The following is a 22,362-nucleotide window of genomic DNA, read 5'->3' as shown; positions in this document are numbered from 1 at the left end:
GTTAAGGCAGCAACAAATAAAGTATCGCTGGTGTTTCCCAGTAAAGCTGCTGGTCACATACAATGGTGGCTTGCAGATCTTCAACTCACCACAAGTGGCGACTCGACGTCTGATCGACTGGGGCCTCACCAACGAAGATCCTTACAGGGCAAAGGAAACTGCCCCGCGCCCAGACAAGATTCCTTCAGAATGGGACGTTGCCTGATACGCGAGTTTACCCCAACAGGGAGTAGTCGATTGACTGACTGCAATCATTAGTGTTAGTCCGTAGCAGGGAGCTTTAGTTCTCTGTCCCGATTGGACTTGTTCTTTTTGGTCCCTTGACCGTTACTTACCTGGTTGGGCTTGTTACGCCTTGATGACCATACTGCATTTAACGTTAAATTTTCCTTTTCCATGTGTTCAGTTTTATTATTTTTGGTTGGTTCCTATGCAACCATATATGTAATATGTGCTCTATGTGTCTTAGCTCTTGAGGGCTTCTTTATTGAAGTGTGGTGACGCGTGTTACAGGGAGATTTTACGCATAAGAAATGGGGTTTAAAATATAATCTCTTAATGTGCGCGGGCTGAATTCCCCATTTAGGCGCACGCAGCTTTGGTCAGAAGCCCTTAAAGCTAAATGTTATGTGCTCTTCATACAAGAATCGCACCTGTTGGAAAAAGATGCGTTCAGATGCAAACACAAGAATTTCCCTGTGATATACCATTCCCACACAAGGAAAAAGAGGAAAGCAGGGGTACTCATTGGTGTAAAGTCTACAATTACCTTTTCCCTTAAGAAATGTATAACTGACTCAGCAGGGAGATATATCATTTTATTGTGTACTCTAGATGGTAAACCATTTAACTTGGTGTCTGTATACGCCTCCAATGTCGGACAGGTGGCCTTCTGCAGGAGGCTGTTCAACAAAGTGGAGAAATTGGCGGTGGGAGAGGTGGTAATGGGTGGAGACTAACATCCCGATTAATTCAGCACTGGATTATAAATCGGGTGTCGCCGCACAGAACTGCAAACACCACTATATGAGGCCGCCTTCCATGACATTTGGCGATATCAGCATAGTGATGAGCGAGACTACACGTTCGTATCTACTGCGCACTTATCTCAGTCTCGAATTGATTACATCTTAGTTTCCAAAAGCCTTCTGCATAGGGTCACGAGGTCGGACATTGTGGGAGCGACTCACTGGGGATCACGCCCCAGTGAGTATTGTTATCGAAGATAGCCTCCCTAACCTACCTCGTCCGCAATGCAGAATGACTACTTACCTACTCAAATGCCCAGAAAGAGTTAAAGGGATCACAGACACTATACGGGAGTTTCTGAAATTTAATGATCTTCCCGACACTAGTGTAAACACACTCTGGCTTACACATAACGCATTCGTGAGAGGGGTCATGTTACAGTTAGCGGCGAGAATGAATAAAAGTAGAAATAAAGCTATACAAGATGCCCAAACCCGACTGCAAAATGTAGAACAGAGCCACAAACGAAATAACCCTACAACGTTAGCCTCTCTCCAAGAAGGTAGAACTGCACTCAGAACTCTTTTTATATTGCCAAGAACTAGGCATGAAGCGAATGCAGACAAACTTATCACGCAGGAGATAGAGCGGGTGCATTATTGGCGCGTAGACTAAAAAGTAGAACGACTGCAGCTAGAATAACCATCTTAAAGCACAATAGCAAAGTGTTTACACATCCTCAGGAAATAACTGATGCCTTCGCTCATATTATTCCTCCTTATACAACCTGCGGTTAGACAGCAATACCATCCAGCCATCCGTGGAGGCAATTTCGGCATATCTAGACTCCCTTAAGCTTCCCAAAGTATCTCCAGATGACTTAAGCGTTCTAAATAGGCCAATCACCTCCGAAGAAATTTTCAACACCATTAAAGCTACCCCATCTAACAAGGCCCCTGGACCAGACGGATTCCCAGTGGAATATTATAAAACATTTCACTCTATGTTACTCCCTTATTTAACTAGGCTGTATAACACATTCCTGATCTCCGAGGATATCCCCCAGAAATGCTAAAAGCCACTGTAGTCACCCTGCCCAAACCAGGGAAAACTCCTGATGCCGCTGAGAATTTCAGACCAATTTCCTTGTTGAATGCAGACCTCTGCTGTTTGCCAAGATACTAGCCTCTCGCCTTAATAAGGTACTACCTGCTCTGATAAATCCTGACCAAGTTGGCTTTGTGCCAGGAAGACAGTGTAGAGATAGCACTAGAAAAATGACAAACTTAATCCAGATTGCAGGGTGGTCCAGGGCCCCTACGATCTTTGTCTCCTTAGACGCTGAAAAAGCGTTAGACAGAGTGCACTGGGGGTTCCTGGACCAGACTCTCAGGAAATTTAATGGACATATCTTACAGGCTATCCTAGGGTTGTACTCAGCACCAAGAGCAAACGTTCTGGCATCGGGATTCTATCTGCACCTTTCTCGATTACTAATGGGACTAGGCAGGGGTGCCCATTGTCACCCCTGATATTTGCATTGGTGATGGAGCCATTGGCAGAAAAAATACACAACTGTACGCAGATATCAGGGATCACAGTTGGGAAATGCTCACACTGCATTGGTTTGTACGCCGATGATGTTATCCTGACACTCTAACCCCTTAACTTCACTTCGAGCAGTAATTGAAATACTGGACCAGTACTCCTCATTATCATATTATAAACTAAATGTTAGCAAAATCAATGTACTCCCTATTAATGTATCAGTAAGCTTGCAACAAGATCTAAGTAAAAGTTATCCCTTCAATTGGGCCTCTGAATCTATAAGATATTTGGGATTTGAATTGACTAGCTCATTGTCTGATATGCTTCCACTCAACCTTAAAGTATAGCAAAGCAATGCTCTCGTGGATGGCTAGAATTAACACAGTTAAGATGCTGATACTCCCAAAGATCATACATAATAAAAAAAAAAAAAATATATATATATATATATATATATATATATATATATATATATACATACATACACACACACATACACACATACAGATGTATACCGCTGAAAATTCCTAGAACTTGCATTAAACAGTTGCAAAATGACATGCTTAGTTTCATTTGGGGAGGTACTCATCCCAGGATTAATAAAAATGTGTTATACCCTTCTCTCCGTAAAGGTGGTCTAGGGGTCCCAGACTTGTACAGTTATTACTTAGCCAATTTGTTAGACCAGGCTATGGAGTGGTGGTCTCCATCTTCACCCCATAAATGGCTCAGTATCAAAGAGAACTATGTTAGAAGGAGGCCCCTGAAATCACTTTTAGCATCTTATCTGTCAAAGCCCTTAGTGTTCTCCATGCCTCTAGAAACAATGCAAGCTTTCATATTTGCATGGGCACATGCATTCAAAAATAAAACCCCTTTTCCCCTAGAGAAAAAACATTTTCCCATTTCGGCCATTGAATATCATATTCCTACACTCCAACTCACAAGCTGGCTGAACTGTGGGATAGATACGTTGGGGAGTCTATTTGAGCAATCTACCCTACGACCCTTTGAGACACTGCACTCCATTTATAACCTGCCTAACTCTCTTTTACCAATACTTGCAATACTCAATCAGCAAACTTCTTAAAGCGGATATCTACTCCCATTCTAGCCTCTCCTTTTGGTATTCATCTATGCTGTCAACAAACAAAGAATGTAAAAAGCCCTTTATGTCCAGGTGGCAGGCTGAAATGGGGAAAGAATTCCCACTGGATAAATGGACAGATGCCATGTACTGGTCCATGAAATGCTCAAAATGGATAAATCATACAGATCAGAATAGGAAAATTCAATTAAGGTGGCACCTCACTCCAAATAGATTAGCTCATACTATCCCGAACTACTCTCCATTGTGTTGGAGGGGATGTGGTCAAATAGGCTCTCCGTATCATATGTGGTGGGCGTGTCCTGCACTAACTCACTTTTGGGCTTCAGAAGAAATAACTGGGATTAAGGGAATACTAAGCCCGGAGCTAGCAATCCTGAGAATCGGCTTGGTGGAAATTCCTAGTGACAGTAGAGGTATAGTAGCACATAGCCTTTCTGCATAAAAAAAAAGTGATTGCCCGCCAATGGAAAGGACTACAGTCCCCACTAATTAGCGAGGTCATCAGGCTTGTAAACTATCATATGCAATGCAAATTTACCTTCGCCTCCTCTATGAAAGATAGAATAGCAATACATAACTTATGGTTACTATGGTTGTCCAGTTCATACGCGGACCCACTTCCATATTATCTGCTATAGCCCTATTGTATAAGCACACTGCCTATTTGTGTTACATAAGCTTACCGTAAATTGTAAGATGCAATTGTTTAGCATACAATGCTCATAGCCCATGTTACATCTTCAACCTGACAAGTCTTCTGTATTCATATATGGAACCCTTTATTTATTATTTGTTAATTTTCCTTTATGTCCAATATGTCTAATCTGTTAACTGACTCAATTGTAAACTCTTATTCAATAAAAACTTATTGAACAAATCCAGGCACCCCTGTGGATCGGCAGAGCTCTAGATGCAACTAAACATACGATGTGCTTATTCAACGTAGCGCATTAACCGATACATGTGCAGATCAGATCTCAGCATCAGGGAAGGTGTACTCTCCCCACTGCTGAGATCTGCACCGCGCATGTGCCGACTGAACATCCAACAGCACATGTGCAGTCCAGATCTCCACACTGGGGAAAAATTACACTTACTCCAATGTCAAAATCGGAAAGCTGTTGGATCTCTTCCGAATACGGTAAGGCTCCATTCACACGTCCGCAATTCTGTTCCGAATTTTGCGGAACAGAATTGCGGACCCAATCATTTCTATGGGGCCATACTATGTGCTGTCCGGATCCGGACAAGATTAGGCATTTTCTATTATAGTGCCGGCGATGTGCGGTCCGCAAAATGCGGACCTGCAAAACACATACGGATGTGTGAATGGACCATTATAGTCAATGGGGTCTCGTGAGCAGTTGGCACCAGGGTTGCCAACCAGAATTTTTATTTTTTTCTGAACAAATTATCCCAAATCACAGACAGGCTGCATTTTTTAAAGACAAATTGGAAAACCATAATGAATGATAAAGATTATAAGTAATCCATGTCTATAACTCAACATACTGATCAGAAATCATTACCAATATTTACTGTGAGCTGTAAAATTATGATAATTACCAAAATAATCTAGTCAAGTGTCACCAACCTCAAAAAAAATAAAGTTGTCTACTTTTACGGACGTTTAGAGATTTGGGATTTGCCTAAAGCTTGATAAAGATGGCGCACAATAGGGTAGTATGTTCACACTGGTAGATCAAATAGAGTAGATGTGAGGCTCACCTTATATGGTTACACTAGAATAGGTGTAACTCTATTGAGGGTTTGATAAGTAAGATCCGGTTCTTGGGTGTGCTGCTGCAGGGTATAGGGTTCCTCAGAAGAGATGTCCAGTCCCTCCGGAGGATCGTTTGAAAAGAAAGAAAAGCGTTCCTGCTTCGGCGCTCCAAAACCACTTGAGCCGGTCTTTTAAAATAAAAAAATTCTTCTTTTTTTGAATAAAAAGTGTGCATGCGACAGACAACACATTTCAGGGAATCTTAAGTCCCCTTCATCAGGTTAAAAAAAAAGTACCTTTTTAACCTGATGAAGGGGACTTAAGATCCCTGAAACACGTTGTCGCATGCACACTTTTTATTCAAAAAAATAAGAATTTTATTTTAAAAGACCGGCTCAAGTGGTTTTGGAGCGCCGAAGCAGGAACGCTTTTCTTTCTTCTACTTTACGGACGGTTGGCACTATCTGGCAATGCCAGATCCAGAGAACTGTGGCAGGCTGCTCGTTGCTGTGCCGTAGAGATAAAAACTAGCCTTACTCAAGGGGAGAGGAGTGGCTAAGAGGGAAGGAGGTGGGAAAGTGGTGCTATGTGGGACTAGGCGCACCCCTTGGTGCTCTAAAACACCTAATTAGCATGTTGAAAAAAGTGCATGTTTCTCTAAAACAGATTTGAACTACTAAGGGATTAATTAACTAAGCAAGCCTAACAGAAAATACGCCTGGTTTAATAGGGTTGACCACGCTGATAAATGCTCGTTATAATTATAGAGCTACATAGCCCAACTTCCACACATCAGCTTCCGGCTTATAATTCTAATCAGCACAATGCAGAACAGGGCTTCGTTAAATTGCACTGATGAAAACTGACAAGTCTGAAACTATGCATGCAAGTTTCAACAAGGGCATGTTCACACATTGCCAAAGTGTCTGCAGCTGTCCCATTCTAGTGAATGGCCCCTTTAAAATCAACCTCATTCAGCTGTAAGAACCATTTTTTATTGCATATTACAAATTTGCCGTGTGCGTATACCCCAGATATCTTCATTATTTCTCCACAGAATGAGATAAATAGTTAACAAACATGTGGACATGAGCCACTTTGGAAGCCTACTGACTGACTCACATTTGCAGCAATATTTGCGAACTGCGTGCCCTCTGCAGGGATGGGTCTGTACACGTTTCTGTGCTTGACAGTGATGAGTGATGCCAAGTAGGGATGAGCAAATTTTATATTTTGAAATTCGGGTTCGGGTTGTGGAATAATCTGAATTGCGTTATGGATTCGGTTACCACGGACCATAACGCAATTCCATGATGGAATGCCTTTAGAGGCACTGCGTCATAATAAAAGTCTATGGCCTGCATAATGGATCCGTCCCATTTCGGTTATGCTGGAGTCTTCTCCTGCAGCTATGAGTTGGCATAGATTTCAAACTGGGTGCACGGACTGCCAGAGGATGTGCTTAATTTATGAGGTGGCCTGGGCAAGACTGGCATATAAACCTTGATAAATGAGCCCCACTATTGTTAATATACACCACCAGCATCTTCTGGCCAATATGCCGTCCATTTTACAAACAAGTGTCTTAGACACTTAGGGGGTCATTTATTTAGACTTGCATTTTAGACGCCTAAAACAGGTGTAGAAAATGGTAAATGAGACAGGCCTGCCGCCCATGCCTCTCATCGCCCTGCAATCAGCACCAGAAATACGCCTAATATAGGCATATTTCTGGATAGTAAATGACCCCTTTAGTGCCTCGCTTAGAAAAGGGTTGTGGTTATCAGAAGGGGGCATTACCAGAAAGGAGTTAGTCTTTGTTGCCTTAAACAGTAAGGCCCCTTGCAGACTAGCGTGAGCGGATTAGGTCCTGATGCGTTGTGGAAGCGTTCAGTGAAAATGCGCTATTTCACAAGCAAGTTCATTCAGTTTTGCCTGCGATTGTGTTCAGTTTTTATCAGGCAGGTGAAATGCGCATTGATGCGCTTTTCACGCACGTGATAGAAAACTGAATGTTTACAAACATCTCTAAGCAACCATCCGTGAAAAACGCATCGCATCCACACTTGCATTCACATCTATGGGGCCAGCGTGCAATAGAATATATATTCTATAGAATATAAACTTGCTGCGATTTTCACGCAACGCACAAGTGATGCATGAAAACCAACGCTGATGTACACAGACCCATTCAGTGCGGGTGCTATGCATTCGCATCACGCATTGCACACACGCAGAATACTCACTCATGCGAAAGGGGCCCAAGGCCTCTTTCACACGAGAGTGACGGATTAGGTCCGGATGCGGTCAGTGAAACTCGCACCCTTTTGCAAACAAGTTCAGTCAGTTTTGCCTGCGATTGCGTTCAGGTTTTTCCACACCGGTACAATGCGTTTTGATGCTTTTTTTACATGCATGATAAAAAAAAATTAAGGTTTACAAACAACATCACTTAGCAACCATCAGTGAAAAATGCATCGCATCCGCTCTTTCTTCCGGATGCAATGAGTTTTTCACTGAAGCCCCCCCATTTACTTCTATAGGGCCAGGGCTGCGCGAAAAACGCAGAATATAGAACATGCCACTGATGTGTGAAAAAAAACGCTCATGTACACAGACCCATTGAAATGAATGGGTCAGGATTCAGTGCGAGTGCTATGCGTTGACATCACGCATTGCACCTCACGTGGAAAACTCGCTGGTGTGAAAGGGGCCTAAGACTTTAGCCAATCAGTGTCAATCAATATATCAGCTGCAGGCCCTGAAAGTTTATAAAAGACACCCATCTCAAAAAGCAAGAAACAGACATGCACAAGACTAGCAACCTAAGGCCTCTTTCAGACAGGCGAGATTTCCACGCGGGTGCGATGTGAACACATTGCACCTGCACTGAATCTGGACCCATTCATTTCTATGGGGCTGTGCAGATGAGCGGTGATTTTCACGCATCACTTGTGCGTTGCGTGAAAATCGCAGCAGGCTCCTCTTTGTGAGTTTTCCACGCAACGCAGGCCCCATAGAAGTGAATAGGGCTGCGTGAAAATCGCACCCGATCATTATTTTTTTCCCTTATAACATGGTTATTAGGGAAAATAATAGCATTCTTAATACAGAATGCATAGTACACTAGGGCTGGAGGGATTAAAAAAATAATAATTTAACTCACCTTAATCCACTTGTTCGCCGCAGCCCAGCTTCTCTTCTGTCTTCATCTTTGCTGTGCAGTAGGAAAAGGACCTGTGGTCACATCACTACGCTCATCACACGGTCCGTCACATGAACCATTACCATGGTAAAAGATCATGTGATGGAACATGTGATGAGCGCAGTGACGTCAAAGGTCCTATTCCTCAAAGAAGAAGACAGAAGAGATGCCGGCTGCGTGAACTAGTGGATTAAAGTGAGTTAAATTATTTTTTTTAACCCCTCCAGCGCTATTGTACTATGCATTCTGTATTCAGAACGCTATTATTTTCCCTTATAACCATGTTATTAGGGAAAATAATACAATCTACACAACACCTAACCCAAAAGTTCGGGTACCAAACATGCAGATTTTTCTCACGTGCTTGCAAAACGCATTACAATGTTTTGCACTCGCGCTGAAAAAAATGGCGCATTTTTCTGCGACACACCCGCATCTTATCCAGGCCATAAATATGACGCCCGTGTGAAAGAGGCCTAAGGATTTAAGCATACAAAGCACTGAAACCTTCAGGATACCAAAGCTTGTCAATTTTTAACATGTGACAACACTTCACAGAATCTCTGAAATAAAGCTAAGGCTGAGTTCACACCAGCGTTCAGCCTTTCCGTTCTCCTGCTCCGTTATAGGAGCAGGAGAACGGAAAGGACGGATTGGGCACATAACTGAGGCGAGCGGAGCCTACGGACCCCATAGACTATAATGGGGTCCGTTAGGTTTACGCTCAGAAAATGATTTTGGAGTGGACACAAAAGTCCTGCATGCATCAGACTGTATGATCTCTACAAGGTTACAAACACATTCGCGAAAATGGAAATGCACATTCTAACAGAATTATGCACGTTACTATTCAAGGTGACCGTTCCTCAGGATACAGGTTGTTGTGATCAGAACACTAGTATCTGCAGGCGTACTGAAATACAAAAAGACAAATCAACGAGTGCCCGGCTGGTGTATTAGACAGCCCGATTGTGCAGGCAAGTGTTCCAAATGCCTGCTCGCTAGCAGAGGAGACCGCTGCTATTACATGCATTGATCCCCTCCACAGTATATGGAGGAGTGAACGTTATGCCACTGCTCTTCCCTATACTAAATCATTGTTTGCCAGAAGCAGATCATAATTACACAGCACAATCTGTCGCTGGAAAACTATTTTTAAACCCGTTTAAAGATTTGGATTGCCTGATGAATGAGCGTTTGCTCGTTCATCGGGTAATCGGTGGCAGTATTACACTGCCAGATCATCGCTAATGAGTATTACTACCAATGCTCGATAGCGATCATCTGGCAGACAATCTGCCTGTCAATAGAGCCTTTAGTTTCAGACTGGGGTTCCTTGCACCCACCAGTGGAAATTTTTCTTAGGGCCCAACCCCCATATTATCAATAAAGTCTAAAAGATTTTGACTAGACCCTAGTGGCTCCAAAGGCAGCTCCAAATGTGTTTTTTCTTTCCTGGATCTTTGGGGCACACTATGGTATCAGAGTCAAAAGCAGCATTTCCAGCGATATTATGTCAAATATCTTAGCCTAGTAACACACTAGCGGTAAAGGCATCCGGTAGGCTGTTCCAGCTGAAGAACAGCCTGCCGAAGTTAATCGTATCTGCCATAGTCGGATAAAGCCTTTCCTCTATGGCCCCCTTTGACTATAATGGGACCCAGTGGAGATCCAGTTTGTCTCTGGCATAAGTGCCAAGGTTTGGTCGGAGAAAAAAAAAAATGGTGGTCCAATTCCTTGCACTTTTGCCAGAAATAGGTCGGATCCCTGCCAGGTTCCATTATAGTAGATGGTGCGTGGGGGCGCTCTGGCCATTTACAGCTATGCCGTATATAATGAACTCAGGTAGGATGTTCCCCTGCAGGATGGTTTTAATGCTAATTTAATTGAATGAAATTAGCCTTAGTGAATATTGGACACACCATTTTAAAGACGAAAAAAAACCTCTCAAGCTATGAGCTGAGGGCTGCGATTGGCCAGTGCTACAGCCTGGGAGAAGGAGACGCCCAGGAGAACAAGAGCAGGCTCCTCCGAATTGAGCCGAAAATCTGAAGATACCGGAGCCTATACCGGGAGAACGGAGCGGCGCCTAGGGATAATAGTAAGTGCAGGGAGATCCCTGGGCGCCGCTCTTTCATATCAGTGAAAGGTCCTCTTTAAGCACATTGCCACTGATTTGAATGGACCTATACCTAGAATGCTGTTGAGGGTATGTTCACATAGACAAAATCCACAGTGGAAAATGGGCGCCATCCACTGCATAATTCTTTTTTAAATGCCACAACAAGTTTGCATAGTTTTCAATGTAAAAAATGCAACCATCTTTTTTTATGCCAATTTAAAGAGGACCTTTCACCTCTCCTGACATACCTGTTTTAATAGCTACATGCATTCCCCATGTAACAATTCTGGAGCATCTATTCTTATGACTATGTTTTGCCATTCCTGTATTATTTTACTAGATGTTATAAATGAACTGCTATTAGCCTTCAGTAAGGGTACAGAGGGGAGGTAACAAGTTGGGGGGGGGGGGGGGTGTACCTGCACAGTCTGACAATTGGCAGCGCATGTGCAGTTAGAATAACGCCATGGACGAGCTTTCTCTAAAGCTTCTGCATGTCGCGTGCAGCCATGGACGAACTAGCTGCACGCTGAGCGGGGCTCATTATAAAAACATTACCTTTCGGATTTTTTAAATAAAGTATATTAGGAAACTCTTTTTTACCCTACCTCCCACTATATAGGGGAAAGTACTTATATAGTGGCCAACCCATTTAAGGAGAAGGGGAGGGGCAATATGAGGATAGATAAAGGGGTAGTCCAAGTTATATTTAGTGATGACCTTTCCTTAGGATAGGTCATCAATATCAGATCGGCTGGGGTCCGACACCCCCGCTGATCAGCTTTTTGAAGAGAAGGCGTGCGCCGTGCCAGCGCTGCATCCTCTTCACCGTTTACCTGCTCGCCGTTGCATCTGCAGCGGTGAGCAGGTGTAATTACTCCCAAGCCGTCCCATTCATTTCAATGGTACGGATTGCTCCTATACAAGTGTATGGAAGCTATCTGTACCATTGAAATTAATGGGACGGCTTGGGAGTAATTACACCTGCTCACCGCTGCAGATGCAATGGTGAGCAGGTAAACGGTGAAGAGGACGCAGCGCTGGCACGGCACACGCCTTCTCTTCAAACAGCTGATCAGCGGGGGTGCCGGGTGTTGGATGGACCCCCGCCGATCTGATATTGATTACCTATCCTGAGGATAGGTCATCAATAAATATAACTTGGACAACCCCTTTAAAGTCGTATGTGGGAGTTTGAGGTTACGCCCCTGATGAAGCTTGGAGCGACACCCAGATCGAGCAGGAACATTAGACTGTGATGTTTTATGGTTTCTCATAATTTACCTGTTCTATCTATTTAGGCAATACATTAACTATTTAGGCCTATGTAACTGAAATGCCATACATACATTATGCTGGGATGAATGCACTGCTTATAGACTGTTATTCGATCCATGTGCACTGGGGTGTTGTAAGTGGTTAAGCTGTAGGCAATACGTATGAAAACATGCCAGTCTGGATGACACTTGCGGTCAGGCCGTCCATCCATCCAGAATTGTACTGCAGATGAAGTAGGCTGGATTCCCACACGACCTCTAGGATGTGTACAGTACTGCAATGTTCTAACTTAAAGGGCTCTCAATGGTTCTTTAAAGGGGTTATCTAAACGCTGTTAGTGCATTAAGTAAAAGGAACCTGTAAGCTGTAGCCACCATCATTTAGGTGTAGGAAAAAGCAGCCACAAAGTCTCTGGAGCAATGATTCTCGAGGTTTAGGAGGTCCTTTTCTCAAAGAAATTACTGCCAAGGCTATAATCATGCTGCACAATGAAGTGCTGGTATCTCCTGGTGACATGGCGTGTACCATGTGGAGTAGACATACCACAGGCTAAGAACGTAGGTGGAGGAAGTAAATCTGCCCATTGGATTTCAACATGTAATTATGCTTCATTACCTCGGAGGTGGACAGTTCATGCTCTGCATCAACCCTACCTAATAGCGCTCAAAACCTACAGTGTATACGGAAATGAAATAAATGAATTAGTAAAAACTAAAGTGGCATATTAACCATCTATAGCACTATTCTAGTGTGCCCTGAACAGCAGAAAGAATGTGACGTGTATAGATGACCCAGGAAGCGGTCTAATAGTCAGGATACAATTACTGCCGTCTCTCCAAAAAAAACAAATGGCCACTTGTCCGGGCGAGCAAAGGATCCTCGATGAGGAGAACATTGCACCGAGAGGCAGAGCTTCAGACTTCAGGCTTTTGTGGAATGCCGGATCCTCCAGGAGCCAGAACTCCCACAAGTCACTCATTTAACTCTCTAAACTATGCTACATTTTTTTTACCTAGATAGAAATTCAACATGGCAATGGATGAAAAGGAGTAAATGGTCAGATATCTGAATCCCAACTGCCATGATGAAGTAAAGAGACAATAAACAAGTGGTTGATGATAAGGGATGTAGTGGTGGCACTGGGACACAGACGTTCAGAAAGCCCCAGAAGAAGCACACAGGTCAGGACAGCTCCCAGGTCTCATGCACACAGCCGTTGCAGTTTTTGCAGTCCGCAAGTTATGGATCCACAAAACAGGAATACCGAGCCTGTGCATTCCACATTTTGCAGAATTGAACCACCTGCCGTCTACAGAACTGTCCTATCCTTGTCCGTAAAAAATTGACAAGAGTAGGACATGTTCTATTTTTCTGTGGAGCCGTGAAGTGGTCTGCATCCAACCCGCAAAGAACTGCGGATTGAATGCAGACGAAAAAAAAATGTGTGTGTATGGGCCCTAACCCTATTGTTTCCTAATGGGAGTACTACTGGCCACCAACCTCATAAGGGCGATCCTTCCGCAGTCTTGCCCTAATATGCCCCTATAATAGCTTTATGCCATTTTTTTGTCCTTAAGGCCTCCTGCACACGACCGTTGTGTGCATCCGTGGCCGTTGTGCCGTTTTCCGGTTTTTTTCGCGGACCCATTGACTTTCAATGGGTCCGTGGAAAAATCGGAAAATGCACCGTTTTGCAGCCGAGGCCGTGATCCGTGTATCCTGTCCGTCAAAAAAATATGACCTGTCCTATTTTTTTGACGGACAACGGTTCACGGACCCATTCAAGTCAATGGGTCCGTGAAAGAACACGGATGCACACAAGATTGGCATCCGTGTCCGTGATCCGTGGCCGTAGGTTGCTTTCATACAGACGGATCCGAAGATCCGTCTGCATAAAAGCTTTTTCTGATCTAAGTTTTCACTTCGTGAAAACTCATTTCCGACAGTATATTCTAACACAGAAGCGTTCCCATGGTGATGGGGACGCTTCTAGTTAGAATACACTGCAAACTTTGTACAAGACTGCCCCCTGCTGCCTGGCAGCACCCGATCTCTTACAGGGGGATAGGATAGCACAATTAACCCCTTCAGGTGTGGCACCTAAAGGGGTTAATTGTACTATCATATTCCCCTGTAAGAGATCAGGGCTGCCAGGCAGCAGGGGGCAGACCCCCCCCCTCCCCAGTTTGAATATCGTTGGTGGCACAGTGTGCCAACCACCATCGCCCCCCCCCCTCCCTCCCTCTATTGTATTAAATCGTTGGTGGCACAGTGTGCCAACCACCATCGGCCCCCCTCCCTCCCTCTATTGTATTAAATCGTTGGTGGCACAGTGTGCCAACCACCATCGCCCCCCCCCCGCCACCCCCCCCTCCCTCTATAGCAGTAACATTGGTGGCAGTGTGCGGTCTCAACAGTAGAAGATTCATACTTACCTGCTTGCTGCTGCGATGTCTGTGACCGGCCGGGAGCTCCTCCTACTGGTAAGTGACAGTTCTTTAGCAATGCGCCGCACAGACCTTTCACTTACCAGTAGGAGGAGCTCCCGGCCGGACACAGACATCGCAGCAGCAAGCCGGTAAGTATGAATCTTCTACTGTTGAGACCGCACACTGCCACCAATGTTACTGCTATAGAGGGAGGGGGGGGGGCGATGGTGGTTGGCACACTGTGCCACCAACGATTTAATACAATAGAGGGAGGGAGGGGGGCCGATGGTGGTTGGCACTCTGTGCCACCAACGATTTAATACAATAGAGGGAGGGGGGCCGATGGTGGTTGGCACACTGTGCCACCAACGATTTAATACAATAGAGGGAGGGAGGGGGGCCGATGGTGGTTGGCACACTGTGCCACCAACGATTTAATACAATAGAGGGAGGGAGGGGGGCCGATGGTGGTTGGCACTCTGTGCCACCAACGATTTAATACAATAGAGGGAGGGGGGCCGATGGTGGTTGGCACACTGTGCCACCAACGATTTAATACAATAGAGGGAGGGAGGGGGGCCGATGGTGGTTGGCACACTGTGCCACCAACGATTTAATACAATAGAGGGAGGGAGGGGGGTGGCGATGGTGGGGGCACACTGTGCCACCAACGATATTCAAACTGGGGGGGGGGGGGCTGCCCCCTGCTGCCTGGCAGCCCTGATCTCTTACAGGGGAATATGATAGTACAATTAACCCCTTTAGGTGCCGCACCTAAAGGGGTTAATTGTGCTATCATATCCCCCAGTAAGAGATCGGGTGCTGCCAGGCAGCAGGGGGCAGTCTTGTACAAAGTTTGTAGTGTATTCTAACCTGAAGCGTCCCCATCACCATGGGAACGCCTCTGTGTTAGAATATACTGTCGGATCTGAGGTTCACGAAGTAGCTCATATCCGACAGTATATTCTAACATAGAGGCGTTCCCATGGTGATGGGGACGCTTCAAGTTAAAATATACCATCGGATTGGAGAAAACTCCAATCCGATGGTATAAAAGAACTCCAGACTTTACATTGAAAGTCAATGGGGACGGATCCGTTTGAAATGGCACCATATTGTGTCAACATCAAACGGATCCGTCCCCATTGACTTGCATTGTAATTCAGGACGGATCCGTTTGGCTCCGCACGGCCAGGCGGACACCAAAACGACTTTTTTTTCATGTCCGTGGATCCTCCAAAAATCAAGGAAGACCCACGGACGAAAAAACGGTCACGGATCACGGAGCCACGGACCCCGTTTTTGCGGACCGTGAAAAAAAACTGTCGTGTGCATGAGGCCTAAGGCCTCCTGCACACGACCGTTGTGTGCACCCGTGGCCGTTGTCCCGTTTAACGTGTTTTTCTGCGGTCCCATTGACTTTCAATGGGTCCGTGGAAAAATCGGAAACTGCACCGTTTGGCAGCCGCGTCCGTGATCCGTGTTTCCTGGCCGTGAAAAAAAATATGACCTGTCCTATTTTTTTCACGGCCAACGGTTCACGGACCCATTCAAGTCAATGGGTCCGTGAAAATCACGGATGCACACAAGATTGGCATCCGTGTCCGTGATCCGTGTCCGTGATCCGTGTCCGTTTTTTCCTATCATTTCAATGGCAAACTTGACTTAGATTTTTTTTTCATTTTTCATGTCCGTGGATCCTCCAAAAATCACGGCAGACCCACAGAAGAAAAAACGGGCACGGATCACGGTACAACGGAACCACGTTTTGCGGGACGTTAAAAAATACTGTCGTGTGCAGGAGGCCTTATTCACACATCAGTGTTCGCTCAGTGATTTCTATCAGTGATTTTGAGCCAAAACCAGGTGCAGCTCTAAACCCAGAACAGGTTCAGATCTTTCCCTTTTACCTTATGTCTGTGGAGGCTCCAATCCTGGTTTTGGCTCACAATCACTGATGAACGTAGGTGAATAAGGTTTAAGGGCTCATGCACATGGCCGGCCATTCCTTGCATTGGGGACCACAATTTGCGGTCCCCAATGCACGGGCAACATCAGTGTGGAATCCGCAGACGGCTCAAGACCCATTCAATTTGAATGGGTCTGTGATCCGTCCGCACCACAAAAAATAAAAAATAAATAGAACATGTTCATTTTTTGCAGTGCGAAGGCATGGAGAGAAACCCCATGGAAGCACTCCATAGTGATTCCGTGGGGTTCCCTGCCTCGGATTAGCACTTACCTTCCGGATTGCGGACCCATTCAAGTGAATGGGTCCGCATCTGTAATTTGGGGTGCACACGGCCGATGCTCACATATTGCAATACGGGCCACGGCCGTGTGCATGAGCCCTAAGAGTTTGGACTCATCAAGGAAACTAAGGAAAAAGGTCTGTAATATCAGGTAACCGCTCTGCCAAAACGTTTATGTTAAAGCACAGCTAATGCTGGACTTAGGGCTCTTTCACACTTGCGTTCTTTTCTTCCGGCATAGAGTTCCGTCGTTGGGGCTCTATGCCGGAAAAATCCTGATCAGGATTATCCCCATGCATTCTGAATGGAGAGAAATCCGTTCAGGATGCATCAGTTCCGGAGCATGCTGCGCTTTTTGCTGCGGCCAAAAATCCTGAAGACTTTCCGCAATGCCGGATCAAAAATTAATGCCCATTGAAAAGCATTGATCCGGATCCGGCCTTAAGCTAAACGTCGTTTCGGCGCATTGCCGGATACGTTTAGCATTTTCTGAATGGTTACCATGGCTGCCGGGACGCTAAAGTCCTGGCAGCCATGGTAAAGTGTAGTGGGGAGCAGGGGAGCAGTATACTTAGCGTCCGTGCGGCTCCCGGGGCGCTTCAGAGTGACGTCAGGGCGCCCCACACGCATGGATCACGTGATTGCATGGCACGTCATCCATGCGCATGGGGCGCTCTGACGTCATTCTGGAGCGCCCCAGGAGCCGCACGGACTGTAAGTATACTGCCCCCCCCCCCCCCCGCTCCCCACTACTACTATGGCAACCAGGACTTTAATAGCGTCCTGGCTGCCATAGTAAAACTGAACGCATTTTGAAGACGGATCAGTCTTCAAATGCTTTCAGTTCACTTGCGTTTTTCCGGATCCGGCGTGTAATTCCGGCAAGTGGAGTACACGCCGGATCCGGACAACGCAAGTGTGAAAGAGGCCTTAGTGGACTAAAGTACAGTGAGGGCAACCAAACTTCATGTGGCATTTAGGGGTAACACCGATTTTACTAGCTGCGTCTGGAATATGAATTTCAGACTATAAAGGTACTGGTCACATTGGCAGAATTTCCCATTGGAATTTTGGCATGGACACAGCAGCAAAATTCTGGAATCAGCCACATAGCTTCTACCTCACATTGTTTTTAAAGGGAGGCAGCGCTGCAGTCAAGTTTGATTTGAATCCTGATCAGGATTTTGATCACAATGAAAAAATGCATTGGAAAACTTTTTTTTACATTTTTCGGGTTTAACATGCAAAAGCCGGATCCGGTTTGACGGAACACATGGCGCCGGATCCGGCGTTAATGCAAGTCAATGGGAAAAAGGCCGGATTTGGCGTTTAGTCAAAGTGTTCCGGATTTTTGGCCGGAGGTAAAAATACTACATGCTACGGTTTTCTGAAAAGCCTGTCCAGTCAAAAAGACTGAACTGAAGACATCCTAAACGGATTACTCTCCATTCAAAATGCATTAGGATAAAACTGATCAGTTCTTTTCCGGATTTGAGCCCCTAGGACGGAACTCTGCGTCTGAAGAGAAAAACGCTAGTGTGAAAGTACCCTAAGAAGGGACATCTCCCTCCTTGGTGCAGTGTCCAGACAGAGGCCGCAGCGGATGTCCATTCAAGAAAGCCAAGCTGTGTGTCAAAATCCATTGTTGGTAGAAAATACAGCTGAGAAGTCAGACCAAGTTCTGACAGTCTGCTTTAGGCCTCTTGCACACTCATATGAGTGCAGGACAACAGCCACACGGGCGGCCCGACGTGCACTGCATCATTGTAATCTATAATGCTGTGTACTCCCATGCGCACGATCAATGCCGCTCTGGGACATATGGCCCGCTCACGGACTGTATGTCTCAGAGAGCATAAGGTCATGTGCAAGAGGCCATACCCTATGGCTCAGTCATACCATACACAGCCCAAAGGAAAGAGTGGCCAGCACCAAATATTCACAACTGCAATATTGTAAAATGCATGCAGAAAAAGGGAATCACCCTATATACATGCTGCAGGAAAAAAAAATTACTTGCAGGCTACGAATTTCTAAGTGTGCTACATGCCCCATTTGCTGTGCAAAGGGCAAAACCTGCCACCCACCCCTGCCCTTTTGTGGAGTCAAGTGATGAGCTGCGGTCTGGTACGCCCAGTCAGTGTATTGACTTCCTGCACACGGTACAGATTTGTGCGCAGAAAATCAGCAACCAATCTGAAAAGGATAAAATCCCCACAAGCAAAACGCAACAACTGACATGCAGCAGACTAAGGGTTCATGCACACGACCGTATGGCTTTTTCAGTGTTTTGCGGTCCGTTTTTTACGAATCCGTTCCGATTTGTTTCTATTGTGTTTCCGTATGCCATGTACAGTATACAGTAATTACATAGAAAGAATTGGGCTGGGCATAACATTTTCAATAGATGGTTCCGCAAAAACGGAACGAATACGGAAGACATACGGATGTATTTCCGAATGTGTTCCGTTTTTTTCCGGACACATTGACTTGAATGGAGCCAAGCACCGTGATTTGCGGACAATAGGACATGTTCTATCTTTTCACGGTATGGAAATACGGAAACGGAATGCACACGGAGACACTTCAGTATTTTTTGCTGAACCATTGAAATGAATGGTTCAGTATATGTACCACATACTGAACTAAAAAAAAACGGCCCGTATACTGAACGCAAAAAAAAAAAAGCAAAGTGTACATGAGATGTGTTTAATTTCATACACTTTGCTGATACATGATTATACAGCGTTTTTTCTGCGTTGAAAAAACCTGCACAGTGTGCAGGTACCCTTGCTATTTATATAAATTTTATTCTCATGTTCCTTCACACAAGGCCTCATTCACACGACTGGATTTTTGGTCCACATCCGATCAGCATTGGATGCAGACCCATTCATTTCAACGGGTCCGCAAAAAAAGAAACAGCACTCCATGTGCTGTCCACATCCGTATATCCGTTCTGCAGTCCCAAAAAAATAAAATAAAAAATAGAACATGTCCTATTCTTGTCTGTTTTTCAGACTAGAATAGGCATCGTCACAATGGTTCTGCAAAAAAACGAATGCAACATGGATGTCATCTGTATTTTTTGCGGACCGCAAAATACATACGGTTGTGTGAATAAACCCTAAGGGTAAATCCACACTTTCAGGATTTATGTGCGGACAATCCCCATCAATTGGTTCGGATTTGCATGAAGATTTTCCTCTTCCCATTGAAGTGACTAGACAAAATCCGGTCAAGAAAAATAAAATAAATTGATATGCTGCGGATCCACACCGGACAAAAATCTGCATCGTGTGCATGAGAATTTCTCAACGAATACAATGTGAAAGAGCTATGGTGAAGATCAGAGCTGTCCAGTTGGTAGTTCTCAGCAATATTTTCCTCTTGTTCCACGACTTGCACTTATATGACTCAAAAAAAACACAAAATTGCAACATACTACATAAACAGCGTTCCAATACTAATCTCTGGATCCTGGTGGAGAGTTCCGGGATGAGGAAAGGGCACTTGACACATGGGGTAATGCAGCAGCCGCAGCCACCTCAGCACTGAACATCTGGCACATCACTTCCGCGTCTGTGTACAGCAGAACCATCCCCAAAGTGTTAATATAAATATTTGCAAAGTTAAAAAAAATATATATAAAAAAAAATAACCAAATATGTTATAGTTGTATCTTCTCCATTCAAAATAAATAGAATCAGATACTGACTGATTCCTAGACGTGGGATGCAATAAACCAAGTAAGTGTAAAGCCCCCAGTCCCACCCCTACCACGTACCATGTGTTAGACCCCGGCTGACCATTACTGGAATGACACAAGTCACGTATTCTTGGGGAGTCTAAGTACTTTAGCCCACCCCTTCATGGTGGAGTGGGGGACGTCCACTGAAAATTTGAAATATGAGGCAGCATGAGTTTTACAGATGTGCAGGTTCTGGAAAGCATCTCTTATAGTCCTTCAGCCAAAAATTATATAATAGAGACAGGTCTAATGGAAAACTAGTCTTAAAAAAGACTGATAAATATCTATCTATCGTAATCCATATCGAGTAAGATTTAAGTGTGCAGAATGTAATGGAAACTATTGTACAAAGCGATACTAGGGGGGCCAGTAAAATACTAATTTGCTGTCATTTGTGGGATCTCTTCGACAATATTACTGCAAAAATCAAGAGACGAAAAAAAGGAAAATTCTAAAAAAAAAAAAAAATTAAAAAAAGCTGCACTCGGAATGCCTTCTGATCAGTTCCACACGCCTCGTACCCCTCTCCCACATTCGGCACCAAAGAAGGGAGAACATAGAAGAACTTGGTGTCAAAGTCAATAAAGCAGAGGAAGCAGCAGGGGGATCCTGAGGTAGATGGGAAGGGGGAATGCCCTGCCACGTATATATGTCCATATAGGCTCCCCTCCCCCAGCTGGGGAATGTCAGCCTCCTAATAGAAGAGACTGCAGCATTTATAGTCGACAGGCAGCGGATTCCATCCCAACCTCTGCAAACTTCCCCGTTTCCAAATATGTCACAAGAGGGAAGCGTAATGAGTAGACTAGAAATTTCTAGCAGGCGGCTGCGGGGAGGGAAGATGGCCAGCCTCAGCAGCTTGGCAGGCATAGGGGAAGCTTCACTCTGGGTATCACCTTAGGATGAATGGAAGCTGCCACTCTGCCCATCAGCCGGGGGCATCAGGGACTGACCCCATGATACCCAATGCCCTGGGTAGATAGACTGGTAGACTGTGGCCCTTTAGCAATACATTTATATACATGTTCCACATATCTGCTCTGTTACCACAGAAATCAGAAATCACAACTTGTGCAGTAACAGGGCAGATATGTGGATCATGACTCATAATCCTTGGGTCCTGATCACATTCAGCGTGATTGAGCTGCGATAACTGCTGTCTGTAGGGTGGCTCCTGCTAGGGCATACCTAGAGGCACTGACAGCTCCCCAGCATCACCCCATAAAGTTATTAGAACTTTCAGGGCAAGTGCCCTCCCTGCTACCTGCAGCGTCCCCATCACCAGCAGTGACTGCTCTCACCTCTGCCCGTCAGCTCCGCCGCTATGCAGTGGCCGGTTCCGCCAGAGTGTCAGCCGCAGGCTCCGGGCCCGTACTTTATAGCCTCCTGCCCCCTCCCGTGGCTCCTTCTCCGGCTCCCCCCCTTGTGCCTGCTCTACGTGAGACTCCTCACACTGGCCCGGCCAGACGACGCAGGCGCAAAACAGCTACACACTACGCATGCGTCGCCGTCAACACAGTCGTTCCGACGACTTACGAAGTGGCTTCGGCTTCCGAATCCTGTACGTTGCTGGATTCTGTGGAGAAACGGCGAAGGAGATGAACAGAGAAACCGTGTCACTCCTTTGGAGAACTGCACTAATGTGTCAGGGGTTTATAAAAAGTAATGAGGGACTGTAAAAGTGAAACTGTTAATCATGGAAGCCAATCAGAGTCTTGCTCACATTTTTCAATAATAAAAGCAACACTCTGATTGGCTGCTGTTGCTCTAGTTCTCCAGTTCTCCCTTACATTTGTTTCAATAAATCTCTCCCAACCTGTATTGTGTTAATATTGTTTAACTGAATAGTACTAATTTCTCCTCAAAATATCACAATTCCAGTACCACGTGGTTGCCTTCCAATATGACAGTGTGAAATAATAAAGATATGAAGTTAGGCTACTTTCACACTAGCGTTCAAAGATTTCCGGCATT

At 45.1% G+C, this 22,362-nt stretch overlaps 1 protein-coding gene across 4 annotated transcripts in view; it reads right to left on the bottom strand.

The window, feature by feature from the left end:
• P4HA1 (prolyl 4-hydroxylase subunit alpha 1) overlaps positions 1-21,860 on the bottom strand; it is a 74,543-nt gene extending 52,683 nt beyond the window's left edge. For 3 of the 4 annotated variants that reach the window (XM_044296083.1, XM_044296080.1, XM_044296081.1), the window contains exon 1: positions 21,690-21,860. The gene's annotated coding sequence lies outside the window, so the exon portion shown is untranslated. The remainder of the gene's footprint in view (positions 1-21,689) is intronic. The other variant, XM_044296079.1, reaches the window with a different exon arrangement.
• Positions 21,861-22,362: the final 502 nt, after the last annotated feature.

Source organism: Bufo gargarizans, chromosome 6 (assembly GCF_014858855.1).
Source record: "Bufo gargarizans isolate SCDJY-AF-19 chromosome 6, ASM1485885v1, whole genome shotgun sequence".
NCBI lineage: Eukaryota > Metazoa > Chordata > Amphibia > Anura > Bufonidae > Bufo > Bufo gargarizans.
The sequence above is the reverse complement of the archived record's forward strand: the minus strand, read 5'-3'. Positions and strand labels throughout refer to the sequence as shown.